The following is an 18822-nucleotide window of genomic DNA, read 5'->3' on the forward strand; positions in this document are numbered from 1 at the left end:
GGGCATCATTACTCTCCACTTTAGCACTTTCCCTGCTCTGTAGTCTTCTTCCAAGCTCCAGCAGAGGAAGAGAAAATTGGTGAAAGAATCATGATTATGATTGTTATAAATAGATAGATTTCATTTGCATTCTCTTTTTCCCCTACAGGCTCTGATGAGAAGTGCAGGCAGGGAACGACTTTAGAACTCCCCTGAGACGAGAGAGCCTTGGCACCTCAGCTCCCTGGCCCCAGGATCGTCCTAGACAAAGCATCAGCCAAGATTAAGGGCCCCGGGGGTAGTTTCTGCCTCTCTATCTCTCCAGGTAAGAAAACCCAGACTACCTTAGCCCTAACCCTAATCTTCCATTGTAAAACGTAGGATAAAAAAGTCTCTACCTCAGCTGAGTTGGGATGCTCAAATGAGATCATCTTTGTAAAAAGTACTCAGCACAGTGCCTGGCACATAGGAGGCTTATTAAAGCTTATTCCCTCCCTCCCTCCAAGCACACCTCCTCCATGAAGTCTTCCTAGGCTATGTTGGCTCACATTGGCATATCTTTCTGTTAATGGCAGTGTCATCTTCCCAGGCACCACGTTTGGAAATTTGATTCATCAGATCATAGATTGAGAGCTGAAAGATAGATAGATAGATAGATAGATAGATAGATAGATAGATAGATAGATAGATAGATAGACAGAGATAGATAGATAGAGATAGATAGATAGATAGATAGATAGATAGACAGAGATAGATAGATAGATAGATAGAGATAGATAGGTAGACAGAGATAGATAGAGATAGATAGATAGAGATAGATAGACAGAGATAGATAGACAGATAGAGATAGATAGATAGAGATAGATAGATAGATAGACAGAGATAGATAGATAGACAGATAGAGATAGATAGATAGATAGACAGAGATAGATAGAGATAGATAGATAGATAGACAGAGATAGATAGAGATAGATAGATAGATAGATAGATAGATAGATAGATAGATAGATAGATAGACAGAGATAGGTAGGTAGATAGATAGGTAGACAGATAGAGATAGATAGATAGATAGATAGATAGATAGATAGAGATAGATAGATAGATAGGTAGATAGATAGATAGAGATAGATAGAGATAGATAGGCAGATAGATAGATAGACAGACAGATAGATAGATAGATAGATAGATAGATAGATAGATAGATAGATAGATAGATAGATATAGATAGATAGGTAGATAGGCAGATAGATAGATAAATAGATAGATAGATAGATAGATAGGTAGATGACGCTTATTAGGGAAAGGGAATAAGCATTTATATAGAGCCTACTATGTGCCAGACACTGTGCTAAGAACTTTACAATTATCTAATTTCATCCTCACAACAACCCTGGGAGGTAGGTGCTGTTATTATTCCCTTTTTACAGATGAGGAAACTGAGGCAGGCAGAGGTGAAATGAGTAGCTAGTAAATGTCTGAGGTCAGACTTGACTTCAGATCTTCCTGAGTTAGTCTTTTTTTTTATTAAACACTTACTATGTGCCAGGCACTGTGCTGAGTACAGGACAAAAGTTTCTCCAGGGGATTGAGGTTGTAAGTGAGAAGGAGTCAAAGAAGTCTGAAGTCTAAGCCTGAACAAGGCATGGCTCAGGACCTAAGAGGTGATTGAGTCCACTCTACCCCAAATGTCAGGTGAAGGTACTGACCAGACACAGCAAGTAAGTATCTGAGGTAGGATTGGAACCCAGGTCTTACTGGCTCCAAGCCCAGTGCTCTTACCCATTGCACCACCAAGCTTCCACATCCAATCAACTATGAAATCCTGTCCTTTCATCCCCCTTAATATCTGAATACTCTGTCCCTTCTTTTCCAGTCACAGCACTAGTATTCCAAACCAGGATCTCTTTTGGCCTCTAATGCTGTCACAATGCAATGCAGACAGAACCAAAGGAAGTGTACTCTGCCATCTACTTACTCCCTATATGACCTTGGACAAGTCAATGCCCCCCTTCCTGGGCCCCATTGTCGGTCAGTCTACCCCCCCACTTTGCCCCCAGACCGTATCAATCCTGGCCAACAAGCCCATCCACGACTTGGCATGTGGAATGCCTTCTGCAGCTGGGCTTTCAGCTCTGCAGAAGCCTTCTCTGAACCTCCCCCGGGGGTTAATGCTCTCTCCCAGTCAAGCCTCCTTCACTTCGTTTATCTGTGTGCTGCTCGCACCCCACCCCACTGCTAAGAATGGAAGTACCTTGAGGACAGGAATTGTTTCTTTTTGGACTCCTGCCCCTGGAGCGGGAGCTGGCCCACAGTAAGTGCATAGTGGATATTCATCAAAATGCAATGAATTGAGGCTCCATCTGTGCCAGACCCAAGGGTGGATAAAAGACATCACACATAAGAAAACTTTTAGCGATGAAGAAATATTTGTCAGCCAGTCAGTCATGGAGCATTGATTAAACACCTACTGTATGCCAGGCACTGTGCCAAGCACTGGGGATACAGAAAGAGGCAAAGGCCAGCCCTTGCCCACAGAGAGCTCCCGGTCTAATGGGGGAGGCCACAGGCAAACATACATACAAGCAAGCTCTAGGCAGGACGAACAGGAAAGAAGTCATGGAGCGAAGGCCTGGAACGAGGAGGCCTGGGGGAGGCTTCCTGGAGAAGGGGAAGGGGGGGGGCAGGGTGAGATGGAACTCGGCCGAGGCCGGGGAGGTCAGTAGTCGGAGCAGAGGAGGGAGAGCGTTCCGGGCCCAGAGCTCCGAGATGGAGGGGATGGAACAGCCGGGAGGCCGGGGTCACTGGATTTCGGAAGGGGACGTGGGTGGGGAGTGAGGTGTGGGAAGACTGGAAAGGGGGGAGGGGGTGGGGCATGAAGGGCATTGAACGCCAAGGAGACCATCTTGTATTTGCTCCTGGAGGCCCTAGGGAGCCACTGGCGTTTATTGAATAGGGGGTGATAATTACTAAGTCCTCAGGGTCTGGCTGCTGACATGGAACTTCATGAACGGTGAGACCCACTCTGAAGACGGCCATGGGAAGGGGTGGGGAGGGACTTCCTCCACTGCCCACCCTTAGGCACCATACACACACACACACACACACACACACACACACACACACACGCGCGCATGCACACACACGCACACACACGCACACACACACTCACACTCACAGACACACATATATACACACACACACTCACACACACATATATACACACATACACACACTCACACTCACAGACACACATATATACACACATACACACACATATACACACACACACATACACACACTCACAGACACACATATATACACACATACACACTCACTCACACATATACACACACACTCACATTCACAGACACACACATATACACACATACACACACACTCACATGCAGACACACACATACACACATACACACACATATATACACACATACACACTCGCAGACACACAGACACACACTCACACACATATACACACACACACTCACATACAGACACACACATACACACTCACATACAGACACATGCACTCACAGACACACACTCACACTCACATACACACTCACAGACACACACTGACATACAGACACACACTCAGACACATATACACACACATCCACACTCACATACAGACAAACACACATACAGACACACACTTACATACAGACACACACACATATACACACACACACACACTCACATACACACACACACTCACATACACACACACACACACACACTCCTACACACATCCAAGTGGACTAAGATCCTCCTGAGGGCCCTGGGGCCCTTCCTGGAAGGGTCAGTCCCTCTCCCCAAGCGACCTTGTATTTCCTTCTGTGTTTGTGTAGGTCATCTGCCCCAGTACAGGACAGGGACCACGCCAGGGCCTGGGACATAGGAGCCATCTGGCCCAGCCCCACCCTTTTGCAGATGAAGTAACTGAAGCATGGAGAAGGAAAGGGACTTGGCCAAGGTCACATAGGCAGTAAGCCTAGTGGGCATTGCAGTTAGGGTCTCCTCCCAGCCAAGGTGTCAGAGGCAGGCCCAGAACTGGGGAAGGGAACGAGGATCTCTCAGCCTGTAGGAGAGAAGAGAAACAACAGCCGTGTAGTGTCTAAAGGGGCATGAGGTGAGTCATGGCAGCTAGGTAGAGATGTGAGCAGCTGTGTGCAGAGCCCACCTAGGCCAGGACATGAACTGAGAGCATTTGTAATGTATAGAGCAGGGAGGATTGAGATTATTTAGGAGATAGTAGCATGTGAGCCCTTCCACTGCGGCGCCGAGGAAAGCCAGGGTCCCTTTGCTGGGAGATGGGAGATCGTGGCACCCAGGTGCTCTGGGATGAGTTAAGTGTAGTCTGGCAAGGAAGGTAGGGCACATTTCTTCCCTTTTGGTGCCATCTGGTGCTTTCCTCCAAATGTCTGCCATGTTGGGTCTCTCGATGGGAGTTGTGTGAAGGAGAAAGAACTCACTGTTGGGCACATGGAGAGGATGTGGCCAGAGGGTGCCAAGCGAAGGTCCCGAGACCGTGAACTGCCACAAGATTTTCTCTGGGGATGTGGCAGTTTGTCAATGGGCATGTGCACATGTGGGAATGTGCATGTGTTGCTGCGGGAGGGAAATGTGCATGTGGATGAGCATGTGAAATGTGGAGGGGTACATATGTACCTATGTATAAATGTGTGTGCAAGCAAGCATCTGTGGAAGAAAGAGACAAGGAGAGGGCGCTCGGCAGCTCAGCCGCTGGCTAATGTTGCAGCAGGAAGGAGTTTGGTTGGCACAAGAGGGTCAGCTGGCTGATGTCTTCTATTAGCCAGAGCTTGGCTAATGTTTAAAGTAAATCAAAGCGCCCATGGAGGTGACAATGCCATTTGATTTCATGACTGTGTTTTTGCCTCTTTGAATTAGCCAAATAAAGCAGATCTGTGATGGGGAGTGACCTGCTGCAACTTTCCCTGCCACTGAGGGCTAGGCTCAGCTGGGCCTTCAGGTGAAAGTGGGGCCGAGTTGGAAGGAAGCTCTTTGTCAGGCTGAGTGTCATCTACAGGAATTAAAACAAGGACAGTCATTTGGCTCGGAAGTTTCGTGTGCCAAGGTTTGAGATTTCTCCATTTCTAACCTTCTCTAGCTAAGCCGTTGTCTGCTCTCCAAGAGAAGGTGCCTTGTACTGAAAGAAGCCTGTGATGAGGAGCCCCTTTGTCTGGAGGAGGACCGCACAACCTGTCTCATGCATGTGTGGGGCACTCTTTACCCACCTTCTGCTCTCCCATAGGCCACCCTAGCTCTCAGCTCTCTGCATGGCCCAGGGAACGCTGCTGGGGGTTTTCTTGTTGGAAATGGAGGGACAGCTGCCATCCTGGTCCACAGATATGGGAGGCTGAGATGGTCCGTTTCCCTTCAGAAATAGCTCTGGAAAGCTCCATGGTGCCTGGGACAATTGTGGGCTCTTCTAGGAAGGAGAGGGGACACCTGGGAGCTATAGGGGAGTGAGGTGGTAGTTAAGGCGGTCAGTCTGTTGGGGGGCTTTCTTAGGCTCAGCCCCTAAAGCAGCAAGGAGGCAGAGCCCAGAACTGGTCTCCCCGATCTTGTGCTTTCTGCCTCTCCATTCCCAGCGGGCTCTGTTTGTGTTTCTGTCTTTGCTCTCTGCCTCTCTCTGCTCAAACCCACACATGTGGTCCATTGGTCTTTCCTTATCTCCTCCCTCTCCAGGCCTCTGGGGGTTTCTGCCTCAATCTCTCTCCTCCCTAACTGGGCCTCAGTTCTCTCCCAGCCCATTACTCTGAATCTTCCCCCACCAGCTCAGCCTCCAAGTGTCTCGGGCCTCCACCACAATCCCCAGAGCCCATAACAGGCCCACGAGGAGGAGGCCAATCAGCGTGGGGGGCATCTCCACCACAGTACTCTGCTGCCATCTGCTGCTCTCCGGGCACTTCCCCACCCACATCTCCTACCGCCCCCCCCCCACCTGACAGCCCTGCTCCCCACCGGCTGCCCAGCCGCTCCCACAGCAGGAACCAGTTATGTGGAGTGGCAGGCAGAGCCTGCAATCTGCGTGGGCCCCACTCAGAGCGGGCCTGGCTCCCACGTCGCTGCCTGCCTGGTCTCCACAACCTGAACTAGGGTGTGGTAGTGGAGGCAGTAGCCAGGGCCCGACATTGGGGGGGGGGGGGATAACTTCTGAGCCTTGGAGTTCAGCAGTGGGGAGAGATGAGGAACTAGTCAAGGCCTAGTAAAGTCTTCTGCCTCCTCCGTCTCTATCTCTGTTTCCTTCCCAGACCCTCAGGGAAATGAAGCAGCTGTAATAAGGATGGATGGGGGCGGGGAGGGTAAGTGTGAGGGAACTCCCTAGCCGCTTGTGGAGTATTTGCCCTGGGGGGCAGGGAAATGGGGAGAGCTGATATCCCCACTGACCTTGTTCTGAGCCCACAGCTCCTCCTTGCCCCCTCCCTTTGCAGAGAAGTATCATTCATTCATTCATTCATTCATTCATTCATTCATTCATTCAGTGAGCGAGCAATGGCTCCATGTAGGTCTCCCCTCCTTGATCCCATCCCCCCACCCAAACACACCTGCACACATACACGTGGTCAGGACACGGGGACCAGAGGGCACCAGAGAGGAATGGGCTCAGTTTATTAACCCCCCCCCCCCAGACTTTGGATGCCACTAGAAGAAAATGTGTCCCCCCTCAAACCCCATCAGGAAACCTGCCAACACCTTGGCCCTCTCCACCGGATGCCTTGCTAGTGCCACCTGGGACACATGGGGTAGATCACGATTTTATCTAGGTGCTCAGGATTCCTTTGGGCAGGTGACCCCTCCTGGCCAGGCAGCCATGCACACGGCACAAGAAAAACTAACTACAGCTGGTCCAGGCTGAGACTCCTCCCAACGTCAAGTCTGGAAATGGGAGGTGCCACTGTAGCATTGCCTGTGTGTGCCAAGAGCCAAGGCCCCTGTCTCCCTGCTCAGCTCAGGGCAGAGGGCAGCCTGGCATGGCTGCAGCCCAAACTTTTCTCCCCTCCCTCAATATTCACGCAGCCTCTTCCCAGCGCTAGGGCCCAGGCCCGGGAAGCAGGCCAGGTAGGAGCCCCTTGGGAGGAGGGCCTGCCAGTGTCTGGAAGATGCTGCCCACCCGCCCATGGGCCAGGTCCTGCTCACATCTGCTCCCTCCCTCCCTCCCCAAACTCTTTCCTCACCACCACATCTGGGATGGATTAGGGGGCTGGCCCCAGCTCCGGTTCATCCCAGATGTGGATTCCCGAGGAATGCGCCTCCTCTCTAATTGTCCAGCCCCAACCCCCTCCTCTCCTGTCCCCCTGTCCCTGCTGAACCCCAGCGAGTGAAGGGCCCTCCTTCGCCACAGCCCTCAAGGCCAACGATGTGTTGCCATGATCCCAGCTTGCCATGCTCTGGGGGAGAGAGGGCAAAGAGGTTTTAGCCCAGGGGCCCCCATTCCCTGCACACACCCTGTCCCCTGCTGGGGCCCAGCTTAGTCAGTGGGGCCAGGCATTGGGGGGCAGTGGGGGGAAGCTCTGGAAAACTCACTAGAGGTGATGGAATCTGGCTCCCCTAATCCCTGGCCTTTCCTGGGAATGCCATTAACCTTCCCAGCCCCACTGATGGGAAGAACAGTTCTCCTGGGGGGAAGGGGTGCTAGGCCCAGCCCCCCCCCCCCAGCTCTCAGAATTCACAGCCCAGAGCTTTGCTGACAGTGGCAGCTCTTCTGGGGCCCACCAGGCACAGCTGGTAAGCTGCGGTACCAATCCCTTGGCTCCAGGAATTGTGAAGGAGGCAGTATGGGGAAGGGCAGTCAAAGCTGAACTAAGTACTAGGGAACTTGAAGTCTGCACTAGGCTACCTCAGTTTCTACATCTACATAATAAGAGAGTTTGACTAGATAGCTTCTCCAAGGTCCTTCCAGCCTGGATGTTTCCTATTGTGCCCCCCCCCCCCCCGCCAATGTCTTTCTCAGCTCACTCACTCTCCATGTTGAGGCCCTTCCCACTTCTCCAATGTTAGGATCTCAGCTCTGAGTGTTCTCTTTGCCAGGCCCCCAGAGGCTGCAGTGGGGGCGAGTCAGGCTTAGGTTGTCCTAACCAGCCACCCCCGCTGCGAGGGTCTCAACAACCTGGGATGCCTTTTCTAACATTCTGAATGGAGAGAAGGGAGGAGAGGAGAGGAGGCTGGGGAAAGAGGGGAGCACCTTCCTACTCTTCCGCCATGCCCCTTCCAAGGGCTTCCTGAAGCTGAAAGGAAGGGAGCTAAAAACTGGCAAAGAACTCACCCATTCTACAGATCCTAATGCTTCACTGGAGGGGCAGCTAAGTGATGCAGTGAATAGAGTACCGGCCCCGAAGTCAGGAGGACCTGGGTTCAAATCCGACCTCAGACACATGATACTCCCTAGCTGTGTGACTCTGGACAAGTCACTTAACCCCAATTGCCTCACCGAAAAAAAAGCAAAACTAATGCTTCACTGGACTGGCCATCTGTCCCCCCACCCACATGCCTGAAAAGAAAGGCTGAGACAGGCTGCAGACAAATCTCAGGACAAATGTCACAGGCTGTAGACTTGGGCACAGAGAAGGTGAGAGAGAACCATAGCCAGGAGGGACCTTAGGACAAGGAGCTTTGGAATGGCCCAGCCCAGCCTTGCCCAATGGATGTCACACAGTCACTGGCAGAAGGGGGAAATCCAGTAGCAAACAGCAAAGTGATTTCTATCCTCCCTCATCTCAAACATGCTTCTTTTGTCCCCAGTGATAATTTTTGCAGATGGCAAACGTGTCGTCCATCCTGCGGCACGGTCTCTGCTTCCTTCCCCAGTGCTGGCCCCCCTTGATCTGAGGTGACCCCTCTTTGGAAGCCACCGGTGGTGAAGAGCCTACTCCACACATTCCAGTCTCCCTCAGATCTGATGAGCATGCCAGAGGTGGCCAGGAGGTGCCACAGTGCCCAGAGCACTGGGCCTGAAGTCAAGAAGACCCAAGTTCCAATCCTGCCTCAGGCACTTATTAGCTAGGTGACCCTAGGCAAATCATTGCACCTCTGTCTGCCTCAGTTTCCTCAACCATAAAATGAGGATAATGACAGCACCTACCTCTCAGGGTTATTGTGAGGATCAAAGGAGATAAAACCAACCTGAAAGCCCTACAGAATATTAGTCAGTGACAAAAGCACCAAGCCCAGATCCCTGGTCAGCACTTGAGACCTCCTTCCAACCATGACTACCTAACTGGCCTATCGCCCAGCCCACATCTCTCCATCTTGTTTACCAAAATAGAATGAGACATGTTACCAAATGCCTTCCTACATTCAGGGGCCCCTCTCTCTAAATGGTCAAAAAGGGCGGTGCCATTAGCCAGACCGAGACTGGAGGAAGCTGTGCTCTTTGGCCTCTCCCACCTTGGGCAACATGCAGGCTTGGTATCAGAGGTGAGGAACGAAGACAGTGACATGGAAGAGGGTAGCCCATTCAGCCTGCATTTATACCTTGTACAGGGCCAGCTTCTTTTCCTGCAAGTAGATTCTTGCACAACAGTATAATACTTGGAGCAGGCTCATTCACAGGAGACACCATGAATCTAAAGATAGGGGTGTATATTTCAGGGTTTAGACCTTTTCCACACCCACTCACTTTTGTGGACCAACAGCAGACTTAGGGTTTGGGAACCCTGAACATCAAAGTTGTTTGGTGATTGTGGGGCAAATGGCCATTGCTGCGGAGATGGAGAATGGGAGAGGAGGGGAGGGGGCTAGACATGTACTGGTACTCATCATGAGATGGTGAGGTCTCTCACCAAGGAGACAGAGCCTTGTACCAGGAAGAACTGGTAAAAGGAAAGGCTCAGCAGAAAGGCATTATGCTGGCAGGCCTGTCCTGGCTGAAGGTGGCAGGTTTCAGAACCCAGGCTAGGGAAGGCTCCTACCCATCCTAGGGTAAGGGTCCCTGCTCTTTCTGAAAGAGCACAGCAGTCCCCCAACTGAGCATCACAGTAGAGGTGGTAGACGCTCAAACTGCCCAGTGTGGGGCAAGCCCAGCTGACCAGTGGAGAGACTTGGCCAGCACTGATGCCACAGATCCACAGGGAACACTGAGAGATGGGAGGTGAGTTGCCTTGGCCACATGTGCCCCCTACATGTGTTGCACTACCATACACTCCATGTATGTGCCCATCCTTCCCACAGAGGCCAGGTATATTGGTGGGAGAGGTTTAGGAGGAAGGATAGTGTGGTACCTATGGCTACATCATCTCAGTTACCCCTTAGCTTTGGACTAATTGAGTCTACAATAGCCGACTGGCAACAGTCAATGGGCCAATAAGGGCTTTTAGGTATATAAATCTGTAATGTCTTAGACATTTACCAACTGTGTGACCCTGGGCAAGTCACTTAACCTCTGTGGCAGTTTCTTCAACTATAAAACAGGGATAATACCCTAGGATACCTCCCAGGCTTGCTGTGAGATTCAAAGGAGAGAATATTTATAAAGCGCTTAGCACAGTGCCTGGCACGTAGGACATGCTTGTTCCCTTCTCCTTCCTTTGGACCCCTCAAAAAACCAACCTGCAGACCTGAAAGTGCTGAATTGTCAAGGTCACCCTGAGGGGGAGCTGCCAACATGGCCTCGAGCTTGTTCCGAGATTGAAGTCAAGCTCCCTGGCTCTTTCTGCTTTGCAAAGTTGGCCTGACACATTCCACTGCTTTCCCTCCACCAGCCTGTCTACCCCTAAGTGAGCCTTGGCCTTTCTCCACCGAAGTCAAAAGCAAAGCAAAACAGAAGCAGAAACCAATGTTTGTGGTTGCAAACCTTCTTTTCCTGGCCAGCCTCAGCCCCCCCGCATCCATCTGATTGCCTTCCTCAGCTTCCATGTTTTCCACGTGGCTTTTAATCATGTGTTTAACTCCAAGAGTTCCCTGGGTAGCCACATCGAACACTTTAGGTCACTTCCTCTTTCCCTCCTAGTTAGGGCCTTCAGAATTGGGGTTATTCAAAGTTTGCCATCCTTCCTTGGGTGACTGCCCTGGCAACATTCTGGTTCACAGCGTCCTTCAAAAACCCAGGATGCGCACTGGGCTACGGGTCAACTTACCGGGCTGTGGGTCAATGCTGGCAGAAATCAAATCCAGAACAGAACGATTCTTGTTGGCTTCAACATCCACTGAAAGATGAAATTATCATGAAGACACACAGAAAGACAGAGTCAGAGAAACAAGACATACAAAGAGAAAGAGACAGGGAAATAGAAAGACACACAAAGAAAGAAAGAGAGACAGAGACAGACAGGGATAGAGGTAGAGAGGCATGCAAAGAGAAAGAGAGAGGGACACAGAGGCAGAAACAGACAGAAAAAGAGAAACAGAGACAGAGAGACACACACAAAGAGAAAGAGAGATACGGAGATAGAGACAGAAACAGAGAGAGCTCCTGTAGGTACCTAGATAACTGAGGTCCGTGATCTTCACCCAACTGCTTCCCTCATGTTTTCCCTTTGGCTATCTAAATTTCCTTACAGGAGTTTGGCTAAGCTTGTCAGGTCTAAGCTGCTGACTGGCTGACCAACTCTGACCACCTGCCTGTCTTACCGCTGGCCAGCCCATGTGTCTCAGTCAGGCGGGAGCCCTGGACCCTTTCCTCAAAGGCCTCGCCACTAGGCTCTTACAAGCTAGAGATTGAGGAAGAGCCTGGAAGACCCTGGAGGGGCCTTAAAGAATGAGTGGGAATGCGAATGGGGGAAGATTCTCCAGGAGCTCAGTTTGGACTTGGACTGGGACCATCCAGAGCCCTCCGGTGATTGGAGGAGAATCTGCAGAAGAGCTAGGGAACAACTCCAGAAGACCCCCATTCTCTGTTCTCTGTTCTAAGGTCTCTCTCAGCTCTGACATTCTCTGCCCTATGTTCCTGGTTCCGTTCCAACTGTGACATTCTATATTCTGTGTCCCAAGGTCCCTTCCAACTAAAGCGCTCCTTGTTCTATGTTCTAAGATCCTTTCCAGCTCTGCCATTCTGTGGGTACATGATTCAATGCTCCTCATGTTTTCCCAAGATTAGTCCTCTCATTTACTCCATTTCCCTTTCTGTGAGTCCTCCTACAATCCCAAGTCTTGGAGAAATCCAATACTCCAGGGGACGTGGAGGGGTATTCTCTCTTGACTCTTTGGCCCACAGGGCAGAAAGCAGGCACCTTCAGGGCATAGAGGGAAGGTGGCAGGGAGATAGGTTCCCTCCCCCTTACCCACAAGAACACGCACACATACACACACCCTTGGCTGACGGGCCCAAGTAGCCTAGGAATCTGGGCTGGGCTCTGGGGCTGGAGCAAGAGGGAAGGAGGAAGGGGGAGAAGGAGGGAGGAAGGAAATCCCATTTCCAGACTGCTGGATCCCTGGCTGGTCACACATAATTGCAGTCATAACAAACACATTGGAAACACACAGGCCTGGGCAGAGCAGTGTGATTAAAAAAGGAAGACGCAATGCAAATTAACGCGCCAGCCAAGTGGATGGATTGTTTTCAGGAAGCAGGAGCAAAGCCCCGCGCTGGCCGCCTTGGCAGCAGTGGCCCCCAACCTCCTCCCACCCAGTCCCCAGGAGCAGCACCCTTGCCTGACTCCAGCTCCCCCTGGTGTGGCTGTAGCTGCTGCTGTCCAAGGTCAGCCAACTAGGAAATGGCAAAGGATGGTGGGCTGAGGCTGGTGCCAGTCTCCTGATGCCTTATTCAGCACCACCCTCTCCTGGGCCACTGAGTCAGCAACTCAGCTCCCCTCAGGATGATTCCAGGCCCCTGAAGTTAGAGCAGCCACTTCAGGCAGTCATTAAAAAGGCAACATTTATTAAGAGCCTACTGGTACATATACTCTGATCCTCAACTACCTCATCTGTAAAATGGTTCATATAGAGCTGAAATGGAGGCCCAAGATCAGCTAGTCCAGCCCCCTCGTGTTCCAGATGAGGCTAAAGGAAGTGACAAAGGTAGGATTTGCACCCAGATCCAGGTCTTTGGGCCCTCAATCCAGACTCTGCATGGGGCTTGCGTTACCTGAGTGTGGCTCAGCTCAAAACGTGTGGGTAAAGAATTCGGAATAAATGTGAAGGGTCGTCACTCCTGCTGGTCCAGCAGCGAGCCAAGGACTGTGTTTCAATGAGCCCTGCTCTCTTGGAGCTCCAAGAGAGAGACACAGAGAGAAAGAGACAGAGACAGAGAGAGAGGGAGAAAGAGGAGGGAGAAAGAAAGAGGAAGAAAAGGGGGGACAGGGAAGGAGGGAGAGACAGAAAGACAGAGAGGAGGGAGAAGGAGAGAGGGAGAAGGGGGAGACAGGGAGAGAGAAAGAGAGGGAGATAGAGACACAAAGACACAAAGATATGGAGAGAGAGACACACACAGAGAGAAAGAGAGACAGAAAGACAAAGACACAGAGAAAGAGTGAGGAATAGACAAACAGAGAGAGAGATAGGGAGATAGGAAAAGAGAGAGAAGTTTAACAAAGAATCCCATGATAATTGCATTAAAGAGGCCCAAATAGTGAGACCTTCCATAGAGAAAGCTTGAGGCCTACTGGGAGGCATATAGCACTTGGTGCAGCAGCAGCAAACCCCACAGAAGGCGCAGCTCCATGAAAGGAGGCCTCACAAGATCTACTTTGGAGAGACAAGGAAGAGGCTGGCAGACAGAGCTTTGTCCTGTGCCCAGAAGCTGCACAAAATACTTCATGGAATACTGCAGCATCACCTACTTCCCCACTAATGATACCTATTTGCAAAAAGACCTCCACGGAAATAATTGCCACTTATGTACTAAAATCAATGGCTGAGGATGCAGTGGTTGAGAAATTCTGTGAAGAATCCAATAAGAGCCTCCAGACTAAATCAATATAACTCTGATATGTGGTAGTTTCAATGCAAAGGTGAGAAAAGATGAGAGTGGAGAGAAGCAGGTGGGAAAGCAGGAGCCAGGAAGAAGGCAGAGGAGAGACCAAAGACTTGTCATTGCAACAGATGGCTGAGATCTGGCTCAGAGACCCAAGGGAAGAAGGGGTCCTCCTGTTTGGGGATGGCGCTGCATTGTTTGCACGGAGCTCCAGGACATACCAGAGCCCCCTGGACAAATCTGGAATTGGTGTCACACAAGGAAGACCAAGTGGTTGAAGAATGGCCGTGGTCCAGTGTCCCCACGTATTTGTCCATCAGAGTAGGTCTCTAGGAAGTCAGATGGATGCCAAGCTGGACCCAGCGTTAAGCAGGAAGGGGAGGAGGAGAGCAGACTAAATTGCTTTTGGAAAGCGACTTCAAGCTTCCCATGACGGCAGAGGCCCAGCAAAGCATGGACTTCAACAATCTCCAAAGAATTAAAAATGGCTTTCTCCTACAGAGATCAAGAGTAGGGGATAGCGTGAGGGAGTCAAATGAAAGGATGAGAAGCTGGGGGAGTGGGTAGCCAGGAGGCATGTCCTGAGAAGATGCGTTGGGTAGAGCTCCTGTGGGGAGCAGCTAGAAGGGCCTAGACAAGAGGCCCGCAGGACAGGTGGCCTCCTGTATCACTGAAGGGACTGATCACAGATCAGTTGAAACATTTGGGTAGCTGCTGCACTGTTTGCAAATTCTCCAGTTTAGTCCCCTCCTGCCCTTCCCCTGAGTGCTTCAGGGCTAAGGGCACCGCTCTGACTGGTCAAAATTTAGCCTTAGGGAAAAGAAACAGAAGACAGTCCTGAAATAGGAGAATTACGGCAACTTGACTTGGCTCGGAGCCCCCCACTCCATATTTAAGGACACTCTGACCCCTAGTCAACCAGCCTCAGGCCTAGACTCAGACAATTGACTTTTTTGATGACCCTGTGACTTACTGAAATACTATATAGAAAACAGTAGCGAGACCTGCTTTGCCCAAGTGTCTGCTCCTGGGGTCCTCCCGGTGCTCTCCTGGTGCTCTCCTGGTGCTCAGGGAGGGAAATCGGGGTAAAGAGTTGGGTGTCTGGCACTTGCCTGCAATGAGGGAGGGAGGGAGAGGGTGTTCCAGGGGCTGCTTTGTCCAGTCACCACAATGCCCCGGTCCTGCCTCCACTCAAGGTCTCCTGCAAATGCCCAAGACCTCTCCTACCATCTATCGGAATCCTCTGTTAGAGACAGCGGCTGGGGAGGGCAGGGGGAGAGAATAGGAGAGAGGGAGGGAAGACAGGAGTGGGGTGGGGAGCAGATGATGGCAGATCCCAAGGGAGTATGGCAAAGGTTTGTGGAGAACCTCCTCTGAGCAAGGCAGTGGTAGGCTAGTGCCGATGGCCCTGGTTTAGAAGGCTCTCTGACTCCCTGGCAGGAGAATCTTCTCCTTTCCTCCCCAACCCTCACACTCACCTCCCTACACATACTGAATCCACTCATCTTTTTCTCCACAAGGTGTGTCTGAAAGAAACAGCCACATGAGGGCGCCCTCTTCCCAGCCACCAGGCCTGAAGACTTCACCTGGAGGCTGGAAATGTCTTGAGTTTTGATCAGCTCTGGGTCCCAGGCGGGGCTAAGGGCTCCAGTGGTGCCTTGTCAGGAATCCCGCCACGGGAGTGATCCACTGGGGGGAAGGGGACAGCAGAGGAGAGACAGAGGATCTTAATGAGGAGGAAGGGAAAGGGTCCTGGCTGAGGAAACCACAACTGAATCACGTTGAGTCTATAGCAAGTCCTCTGATTATTCTCAAATCTGGGAGTCCATTTCTTTTTTTTTAAGGGCCACTTCTTAAAAGGCAAAGCTGTTGGGGACCTCATCGGAATGGCTACTCAGCTCTGGTGAGTGGAATGAAGAAGTCCTTAACCCTTCTGTGATGTAAGTGAGGAAATTAAACAGCAGGCTATGGATCTGTCCTGGAGAGACACTGCGGACCTTTAGACTCCGCGATGAGTTCGAGGCTTGGCTCTCCGTCTTCCCAGCTGGGTCATTTCCCTTCTCTGGACTTCAGTTTTCTCCTAGGTAAAACAAGGAGATTGGATTACATGATCTCTGAACTCTGAAATGGACATGGCTACAAGGCCAGGAGACTGAAGGAGAATTCCAAATATATGCCTCCATCTCTCTGCCTCTATTTATCTCTGCCTCTTTAGCCTGTCACTGATTGGGGGGGGGGGGATAGGATGGGAAGTGGACAAAGATAAGGAGGGTGGGCGGACAGGGAGGAGTTCTCCTGGCTCCCTTCCTCTCTCTCTGACCGTCCCTTCTCGGTCTCCTTTGCTGGCTCCTTCTCCAGACCTCACCCTCTAACCCTAGGGGTCCCCGGGCTCTGTCCCGGGCCCTCTGCTCTTGCCCCTCTATCCTGCTTCACACAGCGACCTCCTCAGCTCTCGTGGATTGAATGACCATCTATCTCCATGCTGAGGATCCTCAGATCTCCCTTTCCTGCCCCAGCCTCTCTGCTGACCTCCGATCTCTGCCTCTCAGACACCTTGAACCCGATGTCCAGTAGGCACCTGAAACTGCACATGTCTAAAATAGAGCTCATCTTCTTTTCTCCTAAACTTCACCATCCTGACAGGCCCTCAGGTTCCCAACCTAGGTGTCTTCCAAGACTATACCAGCTCACAAGCACTGGGGCTGGAGTCAGGAAAACCTGAGTTCAAATCCAGTCCCAGTGGGACTGTGTGACCCTGAACAAGTCCCTTCACCTCTGGTTGGCTCAGTTTCCTCGACTATAAAATGGGGGTAAGAACAGTACCCCCCACAAGGCTATTGTAAGAATCAAATGAGATCATCTTTGGAAAGCAGTGATCCCAGAACCCGGGAATGCTTCCTTCCATGTTCCACACGCGATATTTGCTTGATTTACTGTTTTGTTGATCACATCTAGACTTAAGAAAGTGAAGGAGAAAGTGGGACTAACCATGTCCTGCCTACACCCTGGGGACTTGGTTTTAGGGAGCTAGCTGTTTGACATTCCCCAGCACACCTGTGTGACACTGTCACCTCTTTCTGCTCACTTCTCTCTTACTCCCTATTACCAAGTGCATCTCAGTGGTTAGCTCACAGGGCTTGGAGTCTGAAACACCTGACTTCTAATCCTATCTCAGACACTTATTAGCTGTGTGACCCTGGGCAAGTCACTTAAGCTCTCTATGCCTCAGTCTCTTCATCTGTAAAATGGAGATGATAGCACCTACCTCGCAGAATTCTCGTGGGGATCAAATGGGTAAACAAATGTAAAGCAGTTTTGAAATCGTAAAGCGATGTCTAAATCCTTGTTATTTTTACTATCATCATTCTACTTTAACATCCTCTCTCATACGGCATGCTCCTTCCTCCTCTGACACTGCACCCCCTGGTGCAGGCCCTCATCCCCTCCTGCCTGGACTATGACTGTAGCTGCAAAGTGATCTTCCTTAAGTGCAGGCTTGAGTACCCCTCCTTCAATAAACTTCAGTGGCTCTCTATCACCTCCAGGATCAAATGCATTCGGTTTGCGTTCAAAGAACTCGTCATCTTTCACTGAGACGCCCATGCCCTGCCCCCTTCTCCCTTCCTCACTGGACATGCCCTCTTTGACCCAGTGACTCTAGCCTCCCAGCTGGTCCGTCTTTCAGTCAAGCATTGACCAGCCTCACTCCATGCCCAGCCCCTCTCCCTCCTCTTTGCCTTCTGGCTTCCTCAACTCCCTTCGAGTCCCAGATAAAAGCCAGCCCTCCATAAGAAGCCCTGGCCAGCGTCCCTTAATTCCAGCATCTCTTGTCTGTGGCTTCTTTGTCCAGAGCTGTCTCCCCTGTTAGACTGAAAGCTTCTTGGGGACAGGAATTGTTTCCACTTTTCTTTGTACCCAGCATTGAGCACAGTGCTTGGCACACAGGAGTTACTGCGTAAATGCTTGTTGATTGACTAACAGATTTGTTCCTTGTCTACTCTGTTTCATTGATCCACTTTTCTGCATTTTAACCAGAATCCGATAGCCTTTCTATGTAGTCTGAGGTCTGGCACTTCCTGGTACGCGCTCAGTTCTTGCAGAAGCCTAAGTGGAAGATTGTAACGGACAAAAACAGACACACTGAAATGTGCAGGAAACATTCCACACCTAAAACAGGTGCAAGGCTCAGACCGCTCAGTTGGCGACGAAGAGGCCAGTGACCTAATGAACCTGCCTCAATGGCAAAGATTTCACTCATACCATTTTCCATAGGCTCCAAAAGGAGCTAAATTAGGATGGATCATCATAAGCCTCAGGAAACTGACCCTGGATCAGAAATAATTGTCAGCCAAGGAGAGGCCTGAGCTGAGGAGGAATGAGAGAGAAGAGGCTTGTGCCAATCCCAGGTTAAGGGTAGTTATCTGAGCTGAAAGGGCAGAATAGTGCCCTCTAATATCCCAGGTGAAGAGAGCTCAGTGCCCCCCCCGGATGAGGCAGCAGCTGAAGGTGAGCCCAAACTTCAGTCACTCCATCCATTGCAGGTGCCATGCCTGAAAGAAGCCATCTCTGATGCCACAGCCTGCAGCAAACTGGAAAAAGATAGAGAAGCAAGGCCTTGTGGTTCCGAAGCTGGGATTTGTCTCAGCTATGTGTGTTCCCTACATGAAGTGCCTCACTTCAACTTTGTGGCCATTTTTTCTCCCACAGACTCTGTATGGATTTGTGGGAAAGTGTGCTCACTGGGTTTGGGGATAACGATTCGGAACTACGGTTCTTCTACATCATTCAAATAAATGCCTTCACTAAAGAACTATTCAAATCTACTGACTTATTATTAAGGTGAAGCATGCCAATGGGGACTCATGAGCTAGTGTTGGGGCCCTAGGAATAGGAGCAGCAATCCCTCCAGAAATGAACCTGTCACTACCAGTGAGTATTAGGGGAATGAGCCAGAG

This window comes from Vombatus ursinus, unplaced genomic scaffold (genome assembly GCF_900497805.2).
Source record: "Vombatus ursinus unplaced genomic scaffold, bare-nosed wombat genome assembly UNPS02014819.1, whole genome shotgun sequence".
Taxonomy (NCBI): Eukaryota; Metazoa; Chordata; class Mammalia; order Diprotodontia; family Vombatidae; genus Vombatus; species Vombatus ursinus.